Source organism: Silene latifolia, chromosome Y, assembly GCF_048544455.1.
Source record: "Silene latifolia isolate original U9 population chromosome Y, ASM4854445v1, whole genome shotgun sequence".
Lineage (NCBI taxonomy): Eukaryota > Viridiplantae > Streptophyta > Magnoliopsida > Caryophyllales > Caryophyllaceae > Silene > Silene latifolia.
The window spans coordinates 96,785,989-96,794,532 of NC_133538.1; the positions used below are offsets into that span (position 1 = coordinate 96,785,989).

General features: G+C 35.6%; 1 long non-coding RNA gene across 1 annotated transcript; it reads left to right on the forward strand.

The window, feature by feature from the left end:
• The first annotated feature begins 4,968 nt into the window (after positions 1 to 4,968).
• LOC141633264 (uncharacterized) lies at positions 4,969 to 5,431 on the forward strand. The gene is made up of 4 exons (XR_012538060.1): positions 4,969 to 4,990; positions 5,078 to 5,131; positions 5,217 to 5,291; positions 5,391 to 5,431. It is a non-coding gene; the product is annotated as an uncharacterized LOC141633264 (long non-coding RNA).
• The last annotated feature ends 3,113 nt before the right edge of the window (positions 5,432 to 8,544 follow it).

Here is an 8,544-nt window from a genome sequence, read left to right on the forward strand (position 1 = left end):
TCTCTTATTATGATGTGATAAAATTTGTTTTTCTCTAATTATTAATTATTAATTTACATCTTGATCATTACCTCTAAATTAAAAATTAATTTAAGAAGTTCTAAAAAACTGAACTCTCTGTAATCGCTCGGAAAAAGCTTCATTTAATAATATAGATAGATAGATACTATTCCCATCTCAACATTATTATTATAATTATTATTATTATTATTATTATTATTATTATTTTGCAGAAATGCAAGGATATAACCTTTATCTAAAGCCCTTATAAATGTCCAAAGTTTCTAAAAAAGTAGCTTATGAACAGTAGAGCAGTGCCACTCGTGCGTCTCACGTGAGAAACAGTCGTTGTACTGTTCTTGCTCTTTAACATTCTTTTTTTTTTTTTAATTGTTGCCTCTGAGCTCTTCTTCATCGCTCCTTCATCCTCCTCTCATTCCTCAGTATCGCCCTCTTACCCCTATCTCATCCTCATTCTTTAAATTGTTTAAGATCTTAATTAATTATTCAATCTGATTCATCAATTTCCCTTTTTCTTCATCAGATTGATATTGATTAGTTATTCAATCTGGATCATCAATTATTGTAACCCTTTTTATTCATCAAACAACAAAAGTCTATTTACCAACTCCAATAACCATATCCTTCTTCAAACAACAAAGAGGTGGTCCTATTGTTGGGTGACGAAGATAGTCATATTCTCATCTCAAACTCATTCTCTGGTGATGACGGTAAGGAGTTCATGTGCGGCACGCGTTCTTTGTTGATTACGATGATGGCGGCGGAAACAACTAGGTATTTTGGTATTAAATTCTTCTCTATTGTGCTACTTTGGGTGGAATTAGGTTTTCTTTACCTTGATTATCACTATTGTGCTTTTATACTACTGATTTGATTGGCTGGTTTTGTGGGTTTGTCAATTTCCATTACCGTCTTGCTTTCTTTTCGTTCTTAATTATTTTCAGCTTTGTTTCCTGGTTTTTTTTCTTTTACCTTGATTTATTTACGTATTTCAATTATCGTTTTTCCTTCTTCTTGTTGTTTATTATTTTGATCTTTCTTTTCTGGGTTCGTGGTCAGTCATTAGTTATTTAAATCGATGATAATATTCTTGGGTATTAGTCTGAAGATATATTTGCTACTGCTTTGGTAGAGAGCTTTGATCTGTGATTGCTTTTTTGTTTTTGGCGGTTCTTGTGCTCATAGTAAAACTGAGGGGTTAGCATATGCATTCTGCTATCTTGGTAACAGGTGCTCCCATCTCAAACATGGAACAGAGAACCAGATGTATGACAAAATGGCAAGCGATAGATCTGGATGAGAATGAAGAAGCTTTCCCAAAACACGGTAAAACTTCTCCGTTGCTGTCTCTTAATGATCTTTTTAATTGTAAAAGATGGTATTGTAACCCCTAATCTGAAGGTATTATCTTGAGGTGGTTGTATGTTGTGATTGTTTTTCTACTTCCCACTTTTTCCCTTTTCAGCAAGTATGTGACAATTCAGCCTCATATTTGCAGCCAGCTAACCTGCCACTGCGAGCAAATGTTTTATATCTAAATCCTGAATATGCAGCACCAATATCATATCATTGTTGTCAATTATTGTTTTATCCTTTACATTCAGGGTTTGTTGGTCTGTCGGGTGGATTTGTGGAGATTTTACTTGGGGCGGAATTGCTTTCGACGTTTTTATTCTCGAAGGTGAGCAAATTACCTATCCATTACCTTTCCTGATTGTTGTTGAGTTGTATATCCTTACTGTTTGTTCAGATTGTTTGGCTTCTTCCTCTTTCTCATTTTGGCTTGTTTAGCTGACAAATAGAGTCGTGGAGGTGCAGCACAGAAATTTTTTTGGTCGACTTTTCGATTCTATAAGGTAGGCGATTTATATATACTAAAATGCAATAGTATTTCAGTGCTTAATAAAGAAACATTTCAGATTAAAGACCTTCTTGTTCAGAGTTTACTTACTTTTATTCTTGTGCTGGTAGATGATGCTTTTATTTGCTTTTATTTGTCCGTTCATTTGCTCTCAACAGACAATCCACTCGCCCTGCCTCCCTGCCTAATTTTTTTCTTCAATCATGATTCTCATCTCATCTCATCTCATTTCTTCCTTGATTGACATTGTTTAACAACAACAACTAAACAAAGAACTCAACTTTAATCTTAGCAATGGCGGCCTCATTTCCAGAATAACAACAATAACAACAAGACACATCACAGTTTCCCTGTTTCTTCCAAACCCAAACTTCGTCTTTTTTCATTAAAGGTATTAACTTTCTTGGTTTTTATTATCTGGGTAATTGTTGTCATTTATGTGCTTTGTTTTGATGTGTTCGTAAGTTTTTTTTATTTGGGTTTTGTGGAATTGGTGATATCTGATTTGTAATGTATTGGGAATTTGGAAGTTTTTTTATGTCGCAACTCGGGTGGTTAAGATGGAGGTATTGTGGATAACCTTCCTAGATATCGTGTTTGAGTCCGAGTCTAAGTCCTGTCTCCTTATTGTATTAGCCTATAAGCCTAAAAACCTTCCCAATGAACAAATTTATGCTTAACACTAAGTTGGGAATTGGGAATTGGGAATTGGGAATTGGTTTGAGATTGTTTTTGTTTGAGCTTGAGTGATTAAGACAGTCTACCGTGGTCGTTAGGTCTAGGGTTTATGCCACGTGCCCTTATTGTTTTATCCTATGAGCCCGAAAAATACTACACTGACTTAGCTAAGTTTGACACTAAATTGGAGATTTTCTAATTGGGAATTGGGGACTTTTTGAGCTATGGTGTTTTACTAAAGTGCTAAGTGGATCTTGGTGCATAGTTGGAATTGCAATAGCTATTTTGACGATTCAATTCTTGATTGATTGCAGAACTGTTGTTGGTATCAAATGAAAGGATGAAGTCATCATGATAGATTACACCAACTGATAGAATTGCTGAAGTTTTCTGCCAAAAAATGATTGAGGTAAGCTCGTATGCTTTATCTCAAAAAATGATGACATCTAACCTGAGGTATGAAGTGTTCAGTGAGTTCAGAACTCCTTATAACTGTCAAATATTCTGAAACTGAAAGAATTTGATGTTGTTCAAGAAATTACATGCACTTTTGTACAAAGTTATGATTTGATTCCACTTGAAAATTCCCGACCCGAATGAAAAATAGGTAACTTGACCTGTTGCCACATTCCTGTCATCTGGTCAAAAGTTATGTTTAATATATAGGAGGCACTAAAAAGCAGCAGTTGATTTCAACTGTGAACAGCATGAAATTTGGGACGAAGAAGAGGACAGCTTGTGGAAACCTTGATAGGTCTGAATCCATCCAGCATACAAAGGACCTTGGAGTTTTTGGAGTTTGAAGGTATGTAGTCGATCACTTTTTAGAGTGAACATCATTATCGATACCTAAGATATTTTCATGGTTAACTGTTGACATATTAGTTTGTTTATAATTTAACTTTTAAGTAGCGCCTTTCGTTGTAGATGTTTGTTCAAATGAGCGGATATGGAGGTCTGCATGCATTACAAAGAGGATGGTCGCCACGATGAATGTGTCAGTACTAAGGTAGCGTAGGCTTAATTAACTTCATTGATGCTGATATTAGATGTTAGCTACTGATTGAACACGTATAATGTGAATTGAATTGTTACGGTTTAGTGGCTGGGTTTAAATTGATTGCAGTGTAATAGCTAAAAAAATGTGGTTTTTCCAAAAAAATCTCAGGGGTAGAGAGCTACATATCCCCCTTTAAACGTTTTATGCAATTCAGAAGGCTATCTTTCAAATGCTTCCTAGGGGCTCGACTTTTATGGGTTGCATATGGAACTTCTCCTTGAAGAGTTTTGAGGTATGTCTAACTCTTTTACCTTCCAATGTTATTGATTCGGTGTAGCTTCTGAATGCACTGCACACCCCAAGCTATTGATGGCTTAGCTTAAGCTACGTAAGTCTTAAGTGTCATAATCATGCACTAATTAATTACGATAAAATGTAAATAAATGATTGAGCCGAAGGGATTATATTTCAATATGGTAACAAGAATTAAGACTACCCAAATGAAAAAGACTAACTTTAACAGAGGAAGTATAATTTCAATATGGTAGCAAGAATTAAGACTACCTAAATTAAAAAGACTGTAACTTTAGTGTATTATTGTATTGATTCTAAGTTTTCGGTTTATTTGGGTATTTTTGAAGGTAAATATATATGGGATAAGAAGGGGAAGTGATTATAGACAATGGGATGAGATGATGTCAGATGCATTGGGAATTATTTTCAAGAATTTGCCTTTGGATGACATATTGGCAGTGATACCCAGAGTTTGTAAGGCATGGGGAAAGCGATTCGGGGACCTTATTGTTGGCAAGAGCTTGACATTGATAAGTGGCGCCTTTGTTTGCTAACCGAGCACGTTGAGCAGAATGCTCCGTTTGCTTATATTACTCGAAGTCGTGGATCGCTTCGAAAGCTTAATGTTTCTTGGGTCAGTAATGACCATATTTTCGCTTTTATCGCTGAAAAGTAAGGTACTCTAACTCATTTATATATTTTATGAAAGGATCTAATAATGGAAACTTTAATTAATGTTAACGGGTTTCAAACTCAAGTCGCAGTTAAGCTAACAAACATTGGCGGTCGGTTGCCTTGACATTTGACAATGTTTGATTGCTTTCTTATTCTTATCAAAAACTATATTTTGTAGAGACACAATCTACCAATGTTGTTGACAGCATGGACACTGATGCTCTTGAGAGGTTTGGTATTCGTGAGGAGAAAAAGTTGCCATTCCTGGGCAAGTAAGTTTGAGCTCAACTTTTAACATCTTACTTCCTTGCTTCAGGTCATGTATCTAATGCTTTTACACTGCCCCATCACATACAGAGATCGCCGGGATGCTAAGAGGAGACTCCCAAGTGATCCACATTATGATCCGAAAACTCTTTCTTGCCCCTTCAATTTACTCGAAAAGTCTTACTAGCGGTCAGGTAAGTTATCACTTAATGATCCTCTATAAGAAGTTATGTCTGTCTATTCGAAGTTGTTTGATTTTGAAATGTGTTGCCCTTATGTAGCGACAATGGTGGGAGTTTAAATCAAAGCATATGGACAAAGTTATGTTCTTTAAGGTAGTTCATACTCGAGTCTTTATATCAAATTACCAATCTACTTTCTAGCAATGTCAGTATATTGATGGTAATTTACATGTTTTAGATGGGCAAATTTTACGAGCTTTTCGAAATGGATGCCCATGTTGGCGTTAAAGAACTTGATCTTCAGTACATGAAGGTGCGGATATAGCTTATGTCTTGGCCATGTTCTTAAGTTCCTCTTGTTGAATAGTTTGTCTATTCCTTTTATTCTGAACTGAGTTGCTCTTATTGGCAGGGAGAACAGCCTCATTGCGGGTTCCCAGAAAAGAATTTTTCGATTTAATGAGAAACTAGCAAGAAAGGTCATTGTTCAAATTCATTGTTATTTACATCTAATTAAGTGCTACTTGTTAGGGTTTACTGGCACCTCATTCTTGAATATGAGATTGAAATTGAAGCTTTATTTTTGCTTTCTTCTTTTCGGATTGATAGGGCTATCGAGTATTAGTAGTGGAGCAAACGGAAACTCCTGATCAGCTGGAGATCCGTAACAAAAAGGAAGGTTCAAAAGATAAGGTTTGGAGGATACGTTGTTTTTTTTACTCAGGTTCAATATCTCATCTGGTTCACATTTTCAGTGTGCACATCTGAGCGCGCATGCCGTATTCGAGTAGTATGGGTTCGACTACTATTGTTGTTCACTCTCACACCACCAAGACCAGGTGCGTCGGCTACATAATTATATTTTCTCAATTCGTTTCCTCCATCAATTTTCTTGCTCTTTGCCACCACTATTTTTTGCCACCACTATTTCTTGGTCAATTGTTGTAATCGCCTTAATTTGAACTTGACCGTCACTGATCGATTGATTTGAAACTTAGTTCACTTTCTTCTGGAAATATTATTGTCTATATACCTTGAATCTTGAATGTTCCGTGCGATGCTTTTTCACATACTGATTTCGTCGTAATGCAAATATACAATTCCAGTCAATACCAATCAAATTACAACAAAATTAAAATGAAGCACTCTAAATTGAATTGGAAAAGGATAGGATGTACCTCAACAAAAATTAGGAAACGGTATGGAATTCATTTGAAAAGATGGAATCCTTTTTAGTGAATAGATGGTAAATCTGAGATGGAATACTTACCCAGTTGAGTTGAAACGCTAAATGTGTGCAGAATTAAAGTAGATATAGGTCATTTGAGGTGTGGCTATTGAATTTGTCCTTTAACAAATGGTGTGGCAGGAACCATCAGTGTGTGTGAACATTTTCTTGCATTTTTTTTTTAACGAATCCAAGTTGTTGTTATCCTTTCAAATGGGACGTTGATCTCTGACTTGGAATTGCTAATTGCATAAACAAGGAGATCCCTTCGCTGTTTAGAGTAAGTGTGGATGGATGATTAGTGAAAATGCCCATTATAGTACCCCATATATATGTTCGCTTTGGCTCTTAATGATTAAATGGAGTTCCATGTGTCTTTTAATTTTTTGTTGGTCAAGTTATTCGTCCATGCACATTCGTAGTTGGAGGAGTTTTGAAGGTTCGATCCAACTTCGTTATTCTCCGAGTGGCTCTGATTTGATTTTTTAGTAGAGCCAACTATAGCAGATCCCGAGATTATACTAAAAATTTTGACGGACATAGACCTCAAATTTATACACAGTCGTAAAAACTTGGTTTGGAAGTGATTACTAAAAAGTGTTGACTTGTGAGAAAAGATCTAAATGCCTACTTAAAACTTAACATCCATCAATCTTCGATAAGTTTTGGTCGGAAAATTGGCTAGAGGTCTTATTTTTCTTGCCTTAGGCTGAAGTAGTCATTTACTTTGTGTGGGTCGGATTGTGTATATCTTGACGTACCAAATGAGCTAATCTTGGACTAGCTAAGTTGCATGTATCTCAAAATTCCATGAGATTGTTTCTTAACTATAAGATGTGTAGCGTTATATTCGCATACACGCAACTATAGGATTTCTAAAGGTACTTCCAATCAATTATGCTCAAACTTGGCTATTTATGACGGAATTTGATGGTTTTTGGCCTACAATGAGCCAATGATGCATGAGTAATTGAATATGCATCCCAGTGTCATCTATGTCGACACGCGACACTAAAACTAAAGTGAAGTGTTGGACGATTGGAGTAGCGCAGCTTCTGAAGAACTATATTTTTTTTTTTTTATCTTTGCAGCTGAGAAAGGCCACTACACTACAAGAGATCCAATTGTAGCCTTGAAGGAGTACTTATTTGAAAACAACTTAGCCACTGAAGCTGACCTAAAAGCCATTGAGAAGAAACAATTAGGATTCGTCAATAGATGATTTGGGTTAAGAAAAAATGATGTCCGAGTTTAACTGACCAAAGGAGTGTTGGAGAGGAAAAGAAGGGAGAAGCAAAAAATGAATGAATGGGAGGAGATGCAGGTAGAAAATGAATGGAGGAGAAGAATGGAGGACAAGTTGTACGTATTATTCGCCTTTTCAAGTTAGTGCTCTGAATTAGTTTGATTTTGTGTTTATATGATGTAGAATTAGCTAAATTAGCTGATCTTGCTATCTGGACCCTTATATGTCGTTGCGTGATTATACTTTATAAGTGCATATTTGCATAGAACGGAAATTTGCATCATTAGATGGTGTTTTGACCAAACCTGTTTGATAACGTCACACTATGGAAGTTAATCCGTGTTCATGAGTATATATTACTAATTTCTCTTTTGCTTCAAATTTGTAGGTTTCGGGGAAGGTGTTGCCAGCTTTGAACGGAAAGCTGACCAGATGGCTTTCTGTGTTCCTACTGTTGATGTTTCAGTTGTATAGTACTCATATATCATAATTACCTGATATTATCTACACTCTTTTAACTGATGTCCAGGTTACGTTTTAGTAGAGAAGTTGTAGATACGGATGAATGGTGATGTAGAAATGAAAGACCTAGAGGCTATAGGTAGTAATAGATCCAAAGATGAAAGCACTGGACGAGAGATGATGAGTCGAGCTTTTTTTCTTTTTTTGTATAGTTGGGTAACCCATTAGATTATGGGCGTCTTAAACTGTTTATCCTTGACATGTACAACTCTTAAAGGTCAAATTTCTTATTTTCATTTATCCTCATTTATATCAAATAAACATTTAATGGTTAACATGACTACTTCATCCTAATGAAACTTTAGAATCAATAAAAAATGTCACCAATAATCACTTTAAGTGAATCCATTGTGCTACATTATCATTTAAAATAATGACTAAGTGATTTCCATTCTCTTTCGACACTTAAAATGGCGTCAAATGAATGAAATAAAGAGGGTGGTTTATTAGTTATGGATGGATAGCTTGCATAAAATTTTGCAAGACATTGTTTCTACAACAAATTATAAACAACAACGACAACAAGTTCTATCAACTTACTTTGAACGTTTGCTTTTACGTGATTGTTGT